Raw genomic sequence first — 21,360 nt, 5'->3', positions numbered from 1 at the left:
TCCTGATTCCTCAAATATATCCTGGGTAATATTGTTAAGTGAATTCATCTTCATTCAATTCTGCAAGCCTAAATCTATGGATTTAAGAACTAGGTTGTTCATACTAAAGTGTACGAATATGTTTAGTGTCATTAATGATTCCAAAGTTAAAATTTTGATCAATTTGTGGGCCAATTAACTTTGCATTGCCCTAAGAATTTATGCAGGCTGCATCTTAAGTCTAAACTATACCTTTGATCATCAGTGGGATCAAGAGAGTGTGATTGAATGAGTACAGATGCATTTACTTTGAAGAAAAAATATCTGTGGAGGACACTGGATTCGCTTACTCTGCATCATTCCAGGGCCCTTCTAGTGCAATTTCCTCTCCTTCAGAATAATAAACCTAAAAGCTACATCTCCAGGCTTCCTCGCAGCTCAGGTTTAGTTTCTGCCAATTAGATGCATTTATGGGAGATTTGGAAAGCAGAAACAAGGTAAAAGACTAGGTTTTGGAATACTTCTACCATTTTGGTTGGCAGCACAACCCTGGCAATAGGCTATATTCTGAAGTAGATTTTGGTTACCAGCTTTATGGGGGTAGAGACTGGGTGGCAACCTCCTTTTTCTTTTTTTTAAAAAAATATATCTGACAGATACAGTGTGACTTCACTGTAGTGATATCAGCTTCCTGATCCCTAGATTGCTGCTAGTGTGGTGCATTCCTGAAGTTCCAGTGCTTTCTAAATTTCCCACTTCCTGACTGAGGCAGAGGTAGCAACTCCACTGGTGAGCCAGTTCAGTGGTGATTTTCTGAAAGTTATTCCGGGAGGCCCATTCTAGAGCTCACTTTTGCATTCATCCAATACTTTTATGAATGCCTATTTTCTAGTTTTAAATCTCTTTCATTTTAGATACCACAAAAGCTTCAGCTTTATCAACTTGAACACCCACTGGTATAACTCAAGGTTCAGGTCCTGACTCAGTTGTACAATATTCTTCTACTGAGAATAACACATGCTTATTACTGTCAGGTCCTACTGTGGGGGAAAGGGCAAGTTTAGAAAAATTTGCATTTGCCACCTCATTTTATGTTTTAAAATGCTCCTGGAAGGGCATATGAGAAATGTGAATAGGCCAGGTGCGGTGGCTCACGCCTGTAATCCCAACACTTTGGGAGGCTGAGGTGGGCGATCACCTGAGGTCAGGAGTTCGAGACCAGCCTGGTCAACATGGCGAAACCTCATCTCTACTAAAAATACAAAAATTAGCTGGGTGTGGTGGCGGGCGCCTGTAATCCCAGCTACTCAGCAGGCTGAGGCCGGATAATCTCTTGAACCGGGAGGCAGAGGTTGCAGCAAGCCAAGATTGCGCCGTTGTACTGCAGCCTGGGCAACAAAAGGCAAACTCCATCTCAAACAGACAAACCAACCCAAAAGGAATGTGAGTAGTAGTGATCTTTGTGCAATGAAATGATGGTGCTTTGTGTGCTTGTTTTAACAAATGTAGCAGATGCTGTAGGTTCACTGTTTATATCTGATCGGCCCACCTGGGATCACCTGTGGTTTCGATAAACAGTTTCATAACACACCTACAGCTTCCCACCTCATGCCTCTAACGCGGGAATGTGATTGGCTTGAATGTGGTGGGTCAGAACTGCTGGAGAGATGATGTTCTAAGAGTGACGGTAAGTGGGTAAAGACCTCACATTCCTTGTCCTTCTGGATTGATTCTGGGGCTTGATACCATCTCCGAGAGAGTCCTCAGTGAGATTAAATCCAGTTGCCCACATGAGAAACTGACTCACGGACGCATTCCTTATTGGCTTCCCTCCTTTCCCTGCTTTCTTCCCCCACTCCCTCAGGATCACCCCCACTTCCTAAAATCACATCCCAAATAGACAACTTGCATCTCAATTCTGGCATCGGGGTCAGCTTTGGGGATTCAAATTAAGAAACAATGAACACGTATTACTCTGAAGATTGGGGGAAAAGTTATTTTAAAATCCTGTTACAAGGGGTTGTCCATATGTCAAAATACCAAATACATGTTAAAGAGGATATTTATATTTGGTTTTTGATTCAGATTGAAGGTAGAAATCTTTATTTCTTAATATCATGGGATCATATTTAAAGTATTAACATGGAGATTTTTTGGCACATCTCTGAGTTCACTGAAAATTGTTTCATTCCTCCAAAATCTGTTTCAGTCATTCACAGCAGAGTCAGAAAAAGAGGCCCCAAAGCAAGGCAAAAACAGTAAAACAAAATGAATGAACAAACAGCTATCTGACCTAAAAGAAATAAATATTTGGTTGTATACTTGAGTAGTGATGTTTTTCCACACCAAGAAGCTAAATGACTTTCACAGTGTCCAGGAGAAAGAAGGGTGGAAGAGGAGGAGCCCGTGTGCAAGAGCAGCATGTGAGAGGGCAAGAGGGCACAGAGGGGCTGGAAGTCTCCCTCACCAGCAGGACCACAGGGCAGGTGCAATCTAGCACAGTACCCTGGTCTTACTGGCCATGTATGACCACTGAGCTTCAAGAGTTAACACTTTGCCCATCAATTGCCTCCTTGGGAGTTAGCCTCAACTGAGCTCCGAAAGCTTGCCCAGCTCACCCTCTGACCCATTCATGTGGGCAATCTGTCAGAAATGCCAACATGCTTACATATTCCACCTTCCCAAACAAGGTGGAGAGGTCAGGACACCTTGATGTGAAGGGTAAATTTTGCCTTTGAGCAAAGTGCAACCCTATAAAATTGCCTTGAAATTGCCTACAGAGTTGGGAAAATGATGAAAGCGTTCCCCCTATTACATGATGACTGCTATTACTAATAGTAATTGCTGCTTATTTCAGTGCTTATGATCTATGCTTTATATTTAATTTCACAGCAACCCTTTGAAGTGAATATATTCTCTCATTTTACAGATGAGGAAATGGAGATGTGGAAAGAGTAAGCGACCCAGGGATTGTACCATTAGTGAATGCAGAACTAGACTTCTGACACCAATGTCTGACTGCATGTTTAATAAATATAGTACACATAGCACAAATTCTTACTACTGTTGTATTACAAACACAAGAAATGGAAGAGACACATTTAAAACTGGGCAAAAAATGTTAAAAATAATCATGTTGTTGGATTAAGAACAATTAATCACCTTCCATTGTCCACTAAAATATGACATTTATCATTCTGATGTTATTTTTACTGTCTGATATATAGGTAGAATCTTAGGCTTTAGATCAGGAGCATTAGTTTTTCATTTTAGTGTTATAGAAAGAATAGTTTTGGTTTGGACCATTTCTTGCTTATGATATCACCAGTACCATTAGGACAGACTCATTTGGTATCATTCCTTGTTCCCATTACAAATTTTATCACAATGGTATGGTAAAATGCTAGTATTTTAATGGTTCATATATTCCGTGCAACATGATGATAATAAACTAATACTTTGACCTCAGATTTTTAAGTTTTGATGCATTGTCTATTTCCAGCTCACCTAGCTAGTCTTTCCTCGTGCTACATGAATGGGGATGAGCTGGAATGGACAGTCACTCAAAGCAGGAAATATTTACCAAGTGGAATACAGCTGTTTATCAGTCTATTAAAAGGGCATAGCTGCTCATGTTCCATTTTGAAAACCACAAATCACCATTTCTCCTGACAGAGAATACAAGGAGAATGCAAAACAGAAAAATATGAATCAGCTCTTATTACAGGGATTACAAGAACAGAAAGTGACACATTTATCATCCATTCTTGAGGCAATGGCCAATCTGAGAGCTGGAAGCACTGCAAATGCAACTTTTTCCTGCAGTTGGCTGCATATACCTGTTAACAAAGTGACAATTATTAAAAGATGAATCAAAGGCAAATTCTGCATCAAAGAACAGCCTCATTATTTATTTAAGACTCATATCATAACTCAGGTACAACCCAGAAATAGGATCATATCCTTTGTGGAGCTAGCCAATAAATATCCTGACTAAAAGGAATAGTTGGATGTTTCATGGTTTCATAGCCTATCACTGGGCTGTTTGTCACAGACAGGACTCTTAAAAACAAAAACCACAATTATTCTTGCTACAATTTTCCATGACAAATAAAGTACTATGTTCTTCTGGTAGCAATTATATGTCTGTCATTTTTCTAGAAAGTGGTGATCAAGATGAAAAAGCTCTACCCCAAGATCTTGTTGAAGTTCAGAAGAAAGCCTATGGGAAAGTAGAGGGTGCTGGCAGAGGAAAGTGAGTTGAATTATCTTGGAGGATTTAAAGTGTTTTATTGGTGGAACATGGTGGCTCACATCTGTAATATCCCAACATTTTGGGAGGCCGAGGTGAAAGGACTGCTTAAGGCCAGAAGTTCAAGACCAGCCTAGGCAACATAGTGACCCTATCTCTACCAAAAATTAAAAAATACATTAGCTGGGTGTGGTGGCACACACCTGTGGTCTCAGCTACTTGGGAGGCTGAGGTGGGAGGACTGCTTGAGCCCAGGAGTTTGATGCTGCAGGGAGCTGTGATCATGCCACTGCCCTCCAGCCTGGGTGGCAGAGATAGACTCTTTCTCTAAAATAAATAAATACATACGAAAATACATACATACATACATATATAAATACACAAGTGCTTTATTGTTTGACCCTCATTTTGTAAATCCAGAAACTGTTTTCAAACCCCGGAATTAATCAAGCTCAATTGATTTAATCATACACGCATACTTCATGGAGAAGTGTTTAAGTACATGTTACATACAAGGAGAACGCTAATTCATTCATGTATTAATTTATATAGAGAGCTACTGCTACACACTGAATCCAGGTTTAATTAATGGGATAACCTGATCATGCATCCACCCTTAGAGCAGGGAAATTCCTTTTAGAGACTATATTGGGCAAGTCCATAGAGAAGGCCATCCCATTCTTTTCCCTTATGAATTCTTAACTATTCCTCTTTTGTCTGTATTTCTATGCTTTATTGGTAACCATCTCACTTCTCATGATACAAGCCTTTTTTAGATTTGTTACTGCTGTATACAATACAATAGATGTTCCCTGCTTCTTTATTATTTTTACTTTTAGTTCCAGTGAAAATTTTGTATTTAAAATACATTTGCAAATGTGTAATCCATGGTTTCTGGTTGGTATAAAACATTTTCCCCAGAGATAGTCTGAAAAAAGTGACCTACTGTAAAACAGTTTTGGGAAATGCTGCATACTATACTCCATGATTAATTTATAATACACTTCAGCATATTAAAGAATCTGAGAAACTCTATGCCATAAATACATATATTAAGCTTGTTAACCTGATGTTTCCCCAATTTTCTGTCCAGGGAAATCCTTTATCTATTAACATCTCATAGAAAACACTGATCTAAATCACATTTGCTGTGCTGTGCTTCTTTGATCACTTAATTTCAAACCAGATTTCTGAAAATGATCTGGATTACTGATGTGTCTCCTATACAAATAGATCATTCTACAATAATTTAAGAACCAATAGTGCTGATAAATCAATAAGCATTTCCCCAAACTCCAAATCCATATATACAACATCAGAATGTTATTAATCACCATATTATTTCTTCTTTAAACATTTCTTTACTTTGTTTCCCCTTCTTTATCCTGCGGCCACGCCTCTTGAGATGCTCATTACTTTGCAAAGTGACTCACTCCTTCATCCGACTCTCCTCAAATTTGTTTACATTACCAGAGTAATCTTTTAAATTATTCTTTTTCCATTAACAAAGAACTTTAAAAGTGATATATGATCATTTTGGATAATCTGGAAAGTACAAAAATAGATACAGAAGACACTAAAAATAAGGCATTAATTCCAGCATGTAAAGAAAACCATAGTTAACGTTTTATGAACTGTCAGTATGTTTCCTTTTATTGGGCTGGGCAAAGATTTTATAGAGAAGATCTCTAAAGCACAGGCAACCAAAGAGAAAATAAACAACTAGAATTTTATCGAACAAAAGTGAACAGCAAAGGAAATAATTAACATATTGCAGAGACAACCTGCCGACTGGAAGAAAATATTTGCAAACTATTCATATGATAAGGGATTGATATCCAGACTATACAAGGAACTCAAGCAACTCAATAGGAAAAAAACCATGTTAAAGTTGGCAAATTAGTTGAACGGACCTCTCCAAAGAAGACATACGAATGACCAACAGTAATAGGGAAAATGCTCACCATCATTAATCATCAGGGAAATGTAAATCAAAACCACAATGAGATGTCACCCCAGTCAGAATGGCTGTAGACAAAAGGACAAAAAATTAAAAATGCTGGTGCGGATGTGCAGAAAGGGGAACTCTCATATGCTGTTGATGTGAACGAAAAGTAGTCCAGCCATTATTGAAAATAGTATGGAGGTTCGTCGAAAACTAAAAACAGAATTACCATATGATCCAGCTAGCCTACTACTGGGTACATATCCAAAGGAGGGGAAATCAGTATATTGAAGAGATACCTGCACTCCCAATGTCGATTGCAGCACTAGTCTCATAATAGCCAAGATATGGGATCAACCTAAGCATCTATCAACAGATGAGTGTGTAAAGAAAATGTACTTTTTCTCTATATACCATGGAATACTATTGATATTCAGCAGTAAAAAAGAAGATAACCCTGTTATTTATGGAAATGTGGATGAGTTTGAGCTTGGAGGATGTAATGTTAAATGAAATAAGCCAGGAACAAAAAAAAACAAATACTGTGTGGTCTCACTCATAGGTAGCTAAAACCATTGATCTCATAGTAGAGGGTAAAATAAGAGTCACTAGAGGGTGGGAAGGGTAGAAGAAGGGGAGGACAGCCAGAAGTTGGTTAAGGAATACAAAATTATAGCTAGAGAGGAGGAATAAGTTCTAGTGTTCTATACCACTGTAGGGTTACAATTATTAACAAAAATTTATTGTATATTTTTAAATAGCTAGAAGAGTGGATTTAGAATGTTCCTCACACAAAACATAATAAATGTTAAACATGATGGATATCATCACACATCATATATACATATCAAAATATCACGCCATACCCCATAAATATGCACAATATGTGTCAATTAAAAATAATAATAAAAGCAAAAAACGTCCTTTGCCTACTATTGGAATGCTATTACATTTCTTAACTGATTTTAAGACTATTAAGAATATTAAACCTTGTATTTTATTTGTTACAAATATTACTCAGCTTTTACTTGCTTATATGGTCTTTTTTCTTCCCCTTTGGTTAACTCTTTCTTAGGAAGATAATATGAAAATGTGATCATGTCACTCTCTTAGGAATAAACTGTCAGCGGCTTCCCAAGTGACTCAGCATGGCTTTGCCATCCTTTCCAAGTGCCTAGTTAGACCTGCACATGTATCATGCTCTAGCCTTTTGCAGATACATATAATTCTCCTAAAGAGGCTTGTCCCGTTCAGACTGCTCCCTCTCACCAAAATGTCCATCCTGTCCCTAGAACTGGAAAACCATCATTCATCCTTTGAGACTCAGTCCAAATTGAATTCCCCCATTCTCTTTCCACAACATCTTCTGCTTCCTCTGTCATCGAAGTTATGACACTATAATAACTATTTATTTACTTTTCTTTCTCACTGATCTAAAAAGGCAGGTAGTTTTCTTATATCTATATTCAGAATCAGTACAATATGTGACATATAGTAGATTTCAATAAGTGACCGCAGAATGAATGAATGAATGAACCAGTAGGGGTATCCAGAAGAACATGTGATTAATTCTGCCCAGAAGTAAAGGTTTTACAAGAGAGTGGTATTTGCAGAAGCTATGGAAGGATAAGTAGAAATGTGTTAAAAAATGAAAGAGTGAAGAAAAATTATTTCAAACACAGTCATTAGTCAGAATTTACTATGTACTTTTACACTAAATTGGGAGCATGTGGTAGAAGATTATCTTTGGGTAAAAATTTCTAATGCAGATATTTGGGGCCATGGTGCCATTCAATGATGAGAATAATTTTTTAAAGGGCAGAAGACAACAAGAACTACCACCCTCCACACACACACACACAAAAGGAAAACATATTCCTACAGGTTAGAGGGTCTCAAGGAATTCACAGGAGGTAAGTTTAAAAGATGAAAGCCTTGACAGCTTGGCAGAGTGATCTGACCAAGTTTCTTTCTAATCCTCTTAACCACATGCAGCCTTTCAAGGAAGCAGTTTACTATTGACATCAAAGGAAATTTCTCCTTGAAGCAAGATGAGAGGAAGAATCAAGCAAGATTGGAAACTGGCCCAAGATAAATATTTTAAGGCAATATGAAAATATTTGGGACATTTGGGGCAGGATAAAAAGGAATTAATGGGTTGAACTCTTGAAAAGTCAGTAAAAATATTAAAGGAAATCTTCTGGAGGAGCTGATTCTAAATTGATATATGACTCTTGAGCATGCTCAGAGAGCAGCGGTGCATTACCAGGGCAGGAGACTGAATAATTTACAACAATGATTACATATATATGTGCATGAGCATTCATTAGCTGGCAGAAAATAAAACACATTTGTTTGATCTCTGATTTAGCTTCAGGGGGTTCTATGATCTGGGATGAACTGATCATGTAAAGAATGTATAACCACTGACTATCTCCTTTCACCCAGGCCTAAACATTTCTAAACTTCCTGTTTTCACAATTTCATCCCCATCCTCTCTAACCCAGAGATAACGTCCCTGTGGCAGGCATTGTGGTGCATCACCCAGGTCCTCTCTACAGGACCCGTTCTGGAGTTTTTTCACTCCAGTTGTTAGGGGTGTTGACTACTGATGGCTAGTCCTGCACCCTTCTCTGGGGGCTGCCCTCTGGGAGGTGCCTCACTCAAGATGCTTCCTCTTCTGAATTTAGAACAATTCTAATTAGCCATCTCAGCTGCAGAGAACTTCATGTTATTAACTAAGATTTAATTTGAATATGTATCACAGGTCAGCTTCTATCTCTACACAATTTTTATTCCATTATTTTCTTAAGTGTCTTATTTCTGAGTGTGATTGCCAATAAACTTTCTGTACACAAATTTTCTTCTCAAAGCTCATCTCCAGGGACCCTGTGTCAAAAGATGGTCAAGTGGTCCTTGGAAACAGAATTTAAAGTGGGATTTTGGAGCCGTGTCATTCCCTGCCCAGATGACAATGAGGATCCTTTTTCTGGCAGTAGGTGGAGTACCTATGTCCTTTGGCATGCAACATGGTATAGCTGTGTGATTTGTTAAGATTTTCCACTAATGAAGAACTGGGAAGAGATACAAGTGGAAGAGAAGGTGCTAGCTGGTACAATATGTCAAACATTCGAAAGATACTAGGGAAATAGTAATGATAAAGCCTGCAGAACTGGGTGGCAGTTACTAAGGGCTACTGAGGTGCTGGAGAAAGATGGAAAGTTGCGAGTGATTGACCTAGCTATCTATTGCTCTGTAACAAACCAACTCAATACTCAGTAACAACCAAAACATTAATTTTGTTCATAAATCAGCCTCAGGTGGGGTGGTCTAAATGCTAGTATCTGGGATCATGCAAAGTCTCGCTCCCTCATGTCCGGCAGTTGATGCTAGCTGTCAGCTAGAACACCTACCCATGGCCCTTTCACATGACTGCTTCAATTTATCACACCTCGATAGCTGAATTTTTAGGAAGAAAAGTCCCAAGAGGGGAAAGAGTGACGTGGAAGCTGCATTGCCTTCTATGAATTCTCTGAGGTCATGCAGCATTTACTACCGGCATTATATTTGTTAGGCATAAGCCACGACAGCTGGCTGAGATGTCAAAATCTGCTGATATGTTTAAACCCATCAGAATGATTAATCACTAATTTAAGGTTAGTTGTAAAAGTCAGAGGGCCCCCTCCTTTATCACATTTTAAAAGACTCTCATCTTCTCTATAGCTAGAGGACAGAACAAAGCTGATGGTCAGCCTCAGGACTCCAGAGAATATTAAATGATCAACCTCAGCAAGTCTGCTATGCCAAGGTCAGAGCCTTAATTAGGAAGGAAGAGGAGGGTGAAATTTGGGTTGAACATCTGGGTCAATGCACTCAGCAACTTTGAAACCCCAGGTCATTCTCTGCACTCTGGACCTGCAGAAGTGGCCCACTCCTTCCTTTAAATGCTAGCACCAACCTTTCTGATGACAGTGCAAAGTGCTGAACCTCCTGAGGGAGGGAGAGGACTATACCCTGAAGAAGCACAGACCACAGGAGCTGGGAGAGTAAGATGGGCCCGCATCCAGGGAGTGCTGATCAAGTCATGTAATGGAGTTTTCTTCTGGGGCACAGAATGTAACATCGTGGCAGAGATCTCATGAGACAATGCTCATATGCCAGTAGGCTGGCTCTGGAAAGCCTAGGAAAAATGATGGTCCACACTGTATAAAGTAGAAACACTGGCCTGTGTTAGGACTCACACCTATAATCCCAGCACTTTGGGAGGCAGAGGCGGGTGGATCACCTGAGGTCAGGAGTTGTGGGAGTGGGTTCAAGGTGTAAAGACGTTGTCTTGCATGCTAACACCCAACCTGGGAGCATTTCCCCCATGGAAGAGGCACCAAACCACCAAGTAGACAGAATAACCCAGTTAGTTGCTGTCCGCTGGATTCTGTCATCAACCCTCCTGTTCGGGCACAATGAGTGCATGTGTTGAGTACCCATGATGTCAGAGAAGAAGTCTACCAAAGGCATAGACTCCTACACGTAAGCTTGATCTATATTTCTGTCACTCTGAACATCCAAACTGCCAGCAACATAGATCAACACTGACTCCGATACAGAAGTATCCCCAGAGGGAACAAATCAGTCGTTCAGCAAATTGACTACTTTTGACCTCTTCCACCGTGGAAGAGGCATGGATTAATTTTGGCTGGAATAGTAACAGGTATGGGTTACCTTTCCTTCACTTTGGGTCCCAATCAGCACCAAACCCGAGACTTACAGAGTGTTTGATCTGCCGACATGGGATAATGCAGGACATCACTTTGAACCAAGAGACCCACATTTCACCGAAAGGGATGCAACTGTGGGCACATGGAACCCGCTGATCCTATCATAGACTGCACCACTCAGGAACTGCAAAGTGGATACAATGATGGATTGACCTTGTAAAGATGAAGCTAAAGCACCAATCTGAAGATGACACCTTGCAAGGATAGAGTGCCAGCTTTGATGAAGCTGAGTATACACTAAAAGAACATTATATAGTGCTATGTCTTCAAAAGGTAGAGTGTATGGACCAGGATCCCAGGAGGCTGAAGTAGCAGTGGCCTTGCTTACCAATATGGCCACTTTGGAACTTTGTGCTTTCATCTTCCGGTAGGTCAAGGAAAAATAGATTTGCTCCCAGGGGTATGTCTTGGTACATTCCCATCTAATTTTAATAGTAAATGGGCACATTAAGTAGTCAGCCTGAGATGGGCATGGTGGCTGGGAGTTCAAACCCCTCAAGGATGTGGATCTGAATCACCCCACAAGGAAAGGCACCCAGACTAGTATAGCTGCTAGTCAACAGTGAGATAATCTAGAATGGCTAGTAATAAAAAGAGATGAGAATCAGTCATAACCTTGAAGCCAATTAGAATGTTAGTATCTGTAGCTCATCCCACTAACCTTCTTATTGTGGGCTTATCCAGGAAATGAGACCAATCAGAATCTAGAATTCTGAGCTCTAGAGCAGCTGCTCCCAGATGGAGTGAACTTACTATAAGGAACAAATGGTGCCGGGGTAGACACCCTGGTGCACTGGTCAGATTGTCTCTTTCAGACTAATACAATCTTTTCCCCAGCTGTCAGGAGGGTTGACTCTTGATACTTCGTAGCTGGTTACTTCTCTGGGGTTGGTCTTGACCAAAGAGAGTACCTTACCCAAGTTTACACCCCTTCCCAGGGAAGTCTGCATCACATAAATGGTAGCTGCAGGGTAGAAAGGCCTTGCCCTTTTGTCTCAATTCAGAACAACACGGAAGGACCATCCAAGCTCCAGAGGTCCCCAGTGAATTAGCTGAGACCTCTATTAAAGATGCATCACCTCACCATTCTATTTCTTCCTCTGGCCAGTCCTGCTTCCTTCACTTCCTTACCAGTGTTATTACTAAGCACACTCCCTAATGAAACTCCTACACATAAATCTCCATCTCAGAGCCTATTTCCAGAGAACCTGCCTTACACAACTCTAAATTTCTACATCCTTTAGTCAGAGTGAAATACTAGAGAGAAATATATTAACTCACTATATTATTTGCATGTTCTAGGGTGGTGCTGGTTTAGTTCTGTGTGACATTTCCAGCTCCCTGTTCCTTGCCTGTTTTGGACCCAAGGCACATAGGGTCCTCCATATCTTCATCTCCATATCTAACCTGGTCCTCCCTCCTTCATATTTCATATCTTTTTTGTTTTGTTTATTTTTTGAGGGATAAACAGTACAGAAGGTGCACTAATGATAAATATACACTTAGAGATTTGTACACATACATCTCTTTTTATAATCACTATGCAGATCAAGATACAGAACGCTTCCAGCATCCCATACGTTTGTCATACACTTTCCAATTATATATTCACCTTCCACCCCCACGGAGATAACCACTGTTCTGAATTGTATCCTCATTGGTTAGTTTTAATGCTTCTTGAGCTTCTAATGAATGTAATCATATAGTACGCAGTCTTTTGTGATGGCTTTTTCATTGAACATAGTTTCGGTGAGATTAATTTATGTTGTGTATTTCAGTCTTTTTTTTTTTTTTTTTAAACCACAGTGTAGTTTTCCACCATATGAATGAGCTACTATTTACTAATTCTCATGTTGATAGATATTTGGGTTATTTCCAGTCTGGGGCTATTGTGTATAAAACTGCTATGAACATTTTCATGCATACTTTTGTGGACATAATTATTTCTCTTGGGTACACATATAGTTAGTTAAGTGTGAATTGCTAGAGCATAAGACAAGCATATGTTAGCTTTAGCAGAAATTGTCAATTTTTCACAGTGCTTGTGCTATTTGGCATTGCAACCAGCAATGTATGTGAGTTCCTGTTGCATGTATTCCCACTCACACTTGATATTGTTCGATTTTTAGGTTTTTGCCATTCTGATGTTTGTGCAGAGATCATTTATTCCAGTTTTATTTTGCATTCTTCTAATGACTAAGAGGGTATGCATGTTTTCATTTGCTTTGCTGTTTGGATTTTCTCTTTTGAAGCTATCTTTTACCCATTTTTGTCACCCACTATTGTTCCCTGCAATTCCGTATTGTTTTGGAAAGAATGGATTTAAATAATAATGAGAAGAATTGAGAATAGGCAGACTTTATCTCAATTTAAGAATGAATTTTAAAATGATTAGAGCTACCAACAATGAATAGGCTGACTTGGGAAGCTGTGGAGGAGAATGAAATATCCGATATAAGAGAAATATAGCTATTTAAGCATAATTCCATGACATACAAAGATTCTATCAGGAAAGTGACATCAGCAAGATGGCCAAATAAAAGCACCTAACACTTGTCCCCCTAAGACAAACAGAACAACAAATAAACAACTACATTTTTAAGTACACTAAAATCAATTTCTTGCATGTAAGCAATAAGCAGAAAATATGATGGAAAACAATCCAATTCCCCCACAGCAGCAAAATAATTTGTAAACCCTTAAGAAATAACTGCATGAAAAAAATTACAAATTCATACTGAGTAACATTAAAAATACTTTGGTTTAATGTAGAAACATACCATGTTCTTTAACAAATTTTTGTGGGTACACAGTGGTATATATATTTATGGGGAACATGAGATGTTTTGATACAGGCCTACAATGTGAAGAATGGGGTACCCATTCTCTCAAGCATTTGTCCTTTGAGTTACAAACAATCCAATTATACTCCTTATTTTAAAATGTACAATTTATTGTTAACTATAGTCATTGCACAAAGGGAGAAAATATTTTCAAACTGTTCACCTAACAAGAGGTTAACACTTAGAACATAAAAGAACTCAATAGCAAAAAATAAAAATAATCAATTTTTTAAACGGGCAAGTGAGCTGAATAGATATCTTTCAAAAGACATACAAATGGCTAACAGGTATATAAGAAATGTGTATCATCATTAATTATCAAGCTTTCAGGGTTTTCTAATATATAAGATTATATCATTTGCAAATTGGGACAATGTTTGCATGTAATATAAATCAAAACCACAATAAGATATTATCTCTTCCTAGTTAGAATGACCATTATCAAAAAGATAAAAAATAACAAAAGCTGGCAAGGATGCAAAGAAAGGGGAACTCTCATACCCTGTCCATTGGAATGTGGATTAGTATAGCAATTGTGGAAAACAGTATGAAGGTTCCTCAAAAATCTGAAAATACAGCTACCATATGATCGATCCAGTAATCCTACTATTGGGTATATATCCAAAGGAAAGGAAGTCAGTACCTCAAAGAGGTATCTGCACTCCCATGTTTGCTGCAATACTATTTCCCAATATCCAAGATATGGAATCAACCTCAGTGTCCACCAACAGATGAATGGATCCAGAAAAGCAGTATATATACTTGATGGAATACTATTCAGCGATAAAAAATAATAAAATCCTGTCATTTGTGGCAACATGAATGAGCTTGGAAGACATAATCTTAAGTGAAACAATCCAGGCACAAAAAGATAAATACTGCATATTCTCACTCATATGTGGAAACCAAATTTATTGAGCTCATATAAGTAGAGAATAGAACAGTGGTTACTAGAGGCTGGGAAGGAGAGGGGGAGGGGAGAATAGCCAAAGGTTGGTTCATGGATACAAAAGTAAAGCTAGATAAGGGGAATATGTTCTATGACATTACAGGGTGATGACTATAACAATTTATTGTATACTGTCCAGTGGCTAACAAAGTAGATTTTGAATATTCCCAACACAAAGAAATTATGTGTTTTATGTGATAGATAACACCAGTTACCCTGATCTGATTATATATTATATACATGTATTGAAACATCACACTATGCCCCATAAATATGTATAATTATTATGTGTCAATTAAAACTTATAACATGAAGAGTTTTAAGAAAAAAATCTATCAATAGTAGGGCCTCAAAATTTTATAATTTGACTCGTAGTTACTGTATGGGTTTGAATGTGTAAGTTCATGAGTTGACTATATTTCTATTTTCTCTGTTGTTTAGAACATCTTAAATGCCTACCCATCTCCCACTCTACCCCCTTTATCTACATTCTCTTGGAAAAAAAAAAAAAACAAAACTTGTATTTAGGTATTCCAAACCCATTCGTTCCACTATGAAAAAACAATCACAAACATGTTAAGTCATCCAATTTATTAGCGAGAGAGCCAGGTCTAGAGTCCATATTTCCTGCTTCCCGGCCCATGTGCCAAATTATTGGGATGGGAATGAATATGTGCTCATGTGTGCGTAAAAGTTTACATGTGTAAATGTGTATGTGAGTTTGGTTTAGGGTGTGGAAATGGACTTGTCCCACCTTTATTCACTAATATGGATGTCCAGGAAAAGCAGCAGCAATGAACCTGGTGAAATTAGCAAACTGTAGAGAATGCTCATAATAAGAGTTGGGGAAATACATGAATGACACATTTGCATAGTAACCACTTACATATCATCAAATCTATAGAAGAGGCAAAGAGAATCTGTGGAATCGGTTATTTAATTCTTAATACACCCAGCATAAATCTCAACAATCTTACCTCAGGTATATTAAGAAAATAAATATACACATTTTACATTTTTTTTTTCTTTGAGAGGGAGTTTTGTTTTTGTTGCCCAGGCTGGAGTGCAATGGCGCGATCTCGACTCACCACAACCTCCACCTCCTGAGAGTTCAAACGATTCTCCTGCCTCAGCCTCCCGAGTAGCGGGGATTACAGGCGTGAGTCACCACACCGGCTAATTTTGCATTTTTAGTAGAGACGGAATTTCTCCATGTTGGTCAGGCTGATCTCGAACTCCCGACCTCAGGTGATCCACCTGCCTCGGCCTCCCAAAGTACTGGAATTACAGGCATGAACCACCACACCCGGCCCCATTTTATACTTTTTCAAATCCAAGATATGTCTGGCTTAAAATATTCCCAGAGTTGACTCTGAGACCATACATTATGCTGATCAATATATTCCTATATGTTTCCATGTCTTTGAGACCACATTGGTTATAGAAGTGAAGGATCTCAGGGTCATAATCAGAAAAGTGTTTAGCTGGAGCTCCTAAGCTGTTTCTTTGGTGGTCTCGCAGCACAAGTTCACCAATGGCTGCTTGTGCTTACATGCCTCTACCTCACCTCCATGCTGAGGAATGTGCCACAGTCTCTATTTTCTCTGAGAATCTGAGACCCAAATATTGTGCAAGAAAGCCGTTTGATCTCTTGGCTTTCCTGAAAGGTATTTTTTTCTCTTCAAGTTTAGAAATCTGGATCCAGCTCCATTCAGAAATCTCTTTAGGGTAACAGTGCTTTATGCTAGATTCCAAGGTCTGTTTTCCCAGTGCTGAACTTGTGTTCCCAAATTAGGAGCATCCTGTGACTTCCCCCTGAGCTCCTTGCCAGTGCACCCTCTGCAAGTGGGCAGAGGACAGCCCCTTCCTTCCTTCCCTTCCTCCCTTTCTTCATTCCTTCCTTCCTACTCCCCTTCCTTCCTTTTTCTTCTTTTGTCTGGATGCCTTTCACAGTTTATGCCAGAACCTTTCGTGCGCATTCAATTCTCAATGTCCATAGACTGAGATGGAGAAATACATTTCCAGAAACATTTTATCATCACCCTAGACTGCCAAAGTACTACCTCAGGGAAGTTAGAAAGTTAAAGAAAGCAGCTTAAAATCATCACCTCGTCAATTCTCAAGCTACTGTCTATGGTTAAAGTCACTAAAGAGGTATCAAATGCAAGCACCGGCTAGAAAAGTGCTTTCCAAACGATGCATTAAAGTATCTTCTTTAACATTTGCAGTCCTACAAGAACCTGAGGTACTTCCTGGAACTTCTAGAATGGAGCATCATATTCTGCCACACCTTCATTATACACGCTTTTGCCTTCCTGTCAGCTGCTATTGTCTATTTCTGTTTAGAGCAGCAGTGAGCTTCTTCTCTCCAATGTTGTCAGAGCAGAGCAAAATCAAGTCTGCCTCTGTGGACAGGTCTGGCAGCACTGGTGTGCCCTCCTAACCTAATTCATGTTTACCTCCCAGTAGTCTCTTGAACTTTTGAGAGCTGACAGAACCCAAGGTACAGTTCCAAAATCTGTGTTCCAAATCCAATTTGAAATTTAACAAGTATTGGCCTTGTCTTCTTGATGGAGGAAACAAACAAAAAAACAAGGAATAAGAAGCCCTTAACTATTTACATTTTCCTTGTTGCTCTTCAGGGGAAAATTTAGAATGAAGACAGACTTGTAAAGCCTGTTTCTAAAAGCAGGCAGATTTAAATGGCTTCTTCTATAAATTTTAGAAAGTAAATGTTTGATTGTTTCTTTTAAATGGTTCAATTTATATCCAAGAAATGCTTCTTTAAAACTACTTATCTTCTTGTGCTTTTTGTACATCCAACACCCTGTCCCACCAGAGAAATGAGTGCTGTATTTCTAAAGTATGTATCAACTGAGATAAAAACACCCCATGCTAAAAGGAGTGCTCAACTTTTCTCTGCCTTCCCTGGCTCTCTGCCCTCCCCCCACCCACACACTTCATTGTTCACAAGGACAAATCCTGTAATTAGATAGACGTGGCTTGCACATGACATAGTAATAACCAACATTGAACCTTGGCCACATGCCAGGTACTTTACATGGACTATTCATTTAATTGGTGGGGTAAGTCTTGTTATTTCCAGGTGATGGAGAAAGTTGATGGAGGGCGTTAGATCACTTGCCTCGGATAGCCAGCTGGCAAAGAGGGAAGCTGCCATTCAGACCCAGACAACCTGATTCTAAAAGCTGTACAGCTACCTCCTTAGCTGTCCTTCCTCTCACCATCCAGTGTCAGTTCACAGAAAGTGTTTCATGATGCAACTCAGAGCAAAGAAGGGGGCAAACCTCTCGGTGTAATTAGTCCTTAGTATTCCATATTGGTAGGCAGAAAAAAAGGTCAAGGTTACACTATAGGCTGAATGTGAATTTTTTATGCACACTAGATGAGGTTTTTGGAAGGAAATCCACCTGCACTGTAGTGAGATATGTTTGACTTTGGGTATTGCAGGAAAGGAACAGCTGCAGCCCAGAGGGAAAGCCTTTCCCTTGCAGCCCCATAGGCTTGTTACCCTCCACAGGACTAAAACATATTCTGCCATTTTTTTTTTTTTTTCCAAAAGCGGAAAGGTACATCCAGCCAGAAACCACTTATACCTCTGTATGGAGTAGCAGTAATTGGATGGAGGAGAAACATAACTGAAATCTAACACACTAGGTGGCAACTTTGTTAAATGAAGAGATTGCTGGAATCAGACTCTGGTTAAGGTTAGGGGCAGTGCAGAGATGGAAATATTAGGGACACATGAGGGAGAAAAAGTTAAAGGAAGAGTACTTTGGCAAGATAAGGAAAGCAGAGAGTAAGGAATGAGAGGCCCAGGGGAGAGGACAGGAAGAAGAGCTGGAGATCATCCACACGACACTCTTGGCAAAAAGTCTAGACGGTAACACTGTAGTGGTACTGCAAGAAAGCTAGTAACTAGATCACGAGTGCAAAACCTATATCCTCTCTACTAGTACTTACCACTCAATTACCCCAACTCCCAACTCCTTCAATAAAGAGCTATTAAACCTTCGCAAACGTAGGGAAAGTCATGTGAGGAGCTGTTCTCAACACTTCAACCCTAAGAGGGCATCTATATATACACAGCATGGGATACAAAAACGTAGGGGCTCCACATGGCTGACAGCCATTATTTCCAACACCAGACCACCGCACCTACTGTCTAATTAACATTTAATTTTTGTAATTATAAAATTTTAGACACATTCCAGAGAGTGAATAAATTCATGTGTATATATTAAAAATAACAGTAAAACGAATATTTGTGTAATCCATAGCCAACTTAACAAAGAGAAAACAACTAGCACTTTGGATTCTATTTTTGTGGCCTAATTTCTTCCCTTTCCCTCTCCATTCAACTACTATTTTAAATTTTAGTTCAACATTGTGTTGTTCTCCTTTGTAGTTAAATTATCCCTCAAAAATATATTGCTGAGTTTTATATAAATAGAACATACTGTAGTTTTCTTCTGAAATTATTTTGTTTAATATTATGTTTTTGAAGGTCATGCATGATAATACGTATAGCTGTAGTTTGTTATTTTCCATTACGTAAGTATAAAAATGTAGGTCTTGTCCTCATAGGCAAGAGTTTATTTTATAGCCCTAGGAATGAAATGTCTAACCCTAGAGCACACGTATTTGTTGAACATATGAGCCGACACTAAACTGTTTCCCAATATTTACTTCAATTGATATTAGTACCACCAGCATATAAGAAACCTTTGTCTTTAAATACTTATAAAAACTTACGTTTGTCAGACTTTAGTTTTAGCCAATCTGTTGGATACAAATTTGTATCTTTTTTTAAAATTTCTACTCTCCTGATTATACAAAACATTGAGGATATTTTCATATGTAAAAGCTTTTGGTGTTTCTGTGAAATTTCTGCTAATATGTTTACTCATTTCACTATTCATAAGAATTTGCTATGTATTTCAAACAATAATCCTTTGTTGATTAAAGAAAGATATTTGCCTCATGTAGTTTGTGGTTTGTTTTAAAAATGTTTAATGTTTGATAAACAGCAATCCTTAACTTCAATGTAGTTCAATTTATCCTTCTTTTTATTTTTATTTTTTGAGACAGAGTTTTGCTCTTGTCACCCAGACTGGAGTGCCTGGTGTGATCTCAGCTTATGGCAACCTCTGCCTCCTGGGTTCAAGCAAATTATCCTGCCTCAGCCTCATGAATAGCTGGGATTACAGGCACCCACCACCACACCCAGTAAATTTTTTGGTATTTTTAGTAGAGATGGGGTTTCACCATGTTGGCCAGGCTGGTCTTGAACTCCAGACCTCAGGTGATCCACCCTCGCCTTGGCTTCCCAAAGTGCTGGGATTATAAGTGTGAGCCACGGCACCCAGCCTATTCTTTTTATTTTGAGCCTTTTGAAAGAATTCCTTTCTTCTCCAAAGTTAGAATAATGTATTTATGTATTATTGTCTTCTAATAATTTTATAGTTTTACTTTTCGTATTTAAGTATTTAATATATCTGGGATTCATTTATTTTTGTGTTTGGTAATAATTCAATTCTATTTTTTCCATATAGAAAACCAATTATTTGCGAGCCTGTTGTAGCAATAAATACTACATATTCACAAAATTCTGTTCTTCTCTTCAACCTGTGCACATGAATGCTCACATCAGCTACAATCCTCAGCCTTGCTTGAAGCTTCAGTTGACCGTATAACTACATTGTAGCCAACCGAATGTAAGTAGAAGGGATAAGTACCACTCCCACATTTAAGCTGTGAGACAGTGGCATTTTCTCCACCTTTTCTTTCTCTTGCCTGCCCATTGAAATTTGAATGCAGGCAATGACCCAGACTTGGCCATGCAGATGGCAATACATTTCAGAAGGACTTGAGTTTCATAAATTAAAAAGCAAAAGTTAGCATAACCATTTATACTGGGACTGCTAATTAAGAGAAAAAATAATTTTCTATTTAAATTACTGTATTGTGGAAGCTCTTTGTGACTGCTGCCTAGCCTTGCTGTAACATATGAACTGCTACCAGAAGTGGGGTGCTGCCCTGACAAAAGCCTAAAATATATGTCATTGGGGCTTGGTGGACAGTCAACAAATGCTGAGAATACAGGCTGAAAAGGTAGTAAGCCTATGATGTAATATCGAAATATTTGGCAAAACCATGACGTATGATGAGATGAAGAGCAGACCATGTGCCAAAATCCCAGAGGTCTATAAAAAGCAGTTAGAAAAAGTAAGAATGTTAATGTGTATTTTGTAGTTATGTATTGCGTCTTTAGCAGGTATAGATGAGATAATAGATAAGAGATCTATAAGCTTTGGAAGAATCAGCAGTTTATCAGCAAAAAGGGAATGAAATAAGGACTGTCCAGAAACATGGAGACTCAGCAGTCACTGCAAACATCTATTATAGACATAAATTGTTGTTTGGAGCCTTTTTCAAAGACTTCCTGTTAAATCAAACAGAGGGCTACAGGTCTGTTTGGAAAATATTAAGCTAAGATGCTTGCATTGTTGTAGATGGCCTCGAGATAGCTGCCATTAAAAAAGGAGCAAGGTACAAGATCCATCAAGGAATCAAAAAGAATAAGGTATAAGAAT

Source organism: Rhinopithecus bieti, unplaced genomic scaffold (assembly GCF_001698545.2).
Source record: "Rhinopithecus bieti isolate Rb0 unplaced genomic scaffold, ASM169854v2 scaffold_35538, whole genome shotgun sequence".
In the NCBI taxonomy this organism is placed as follows: Eukaryota; Metazoa; Chordata; class Mammalia; order Primates; family Cercopithecidae; genus Rhinopithecus; species Rhinopithecus bieti.
Note: the sequence above shows the minus strand (reverse complement) of the source record.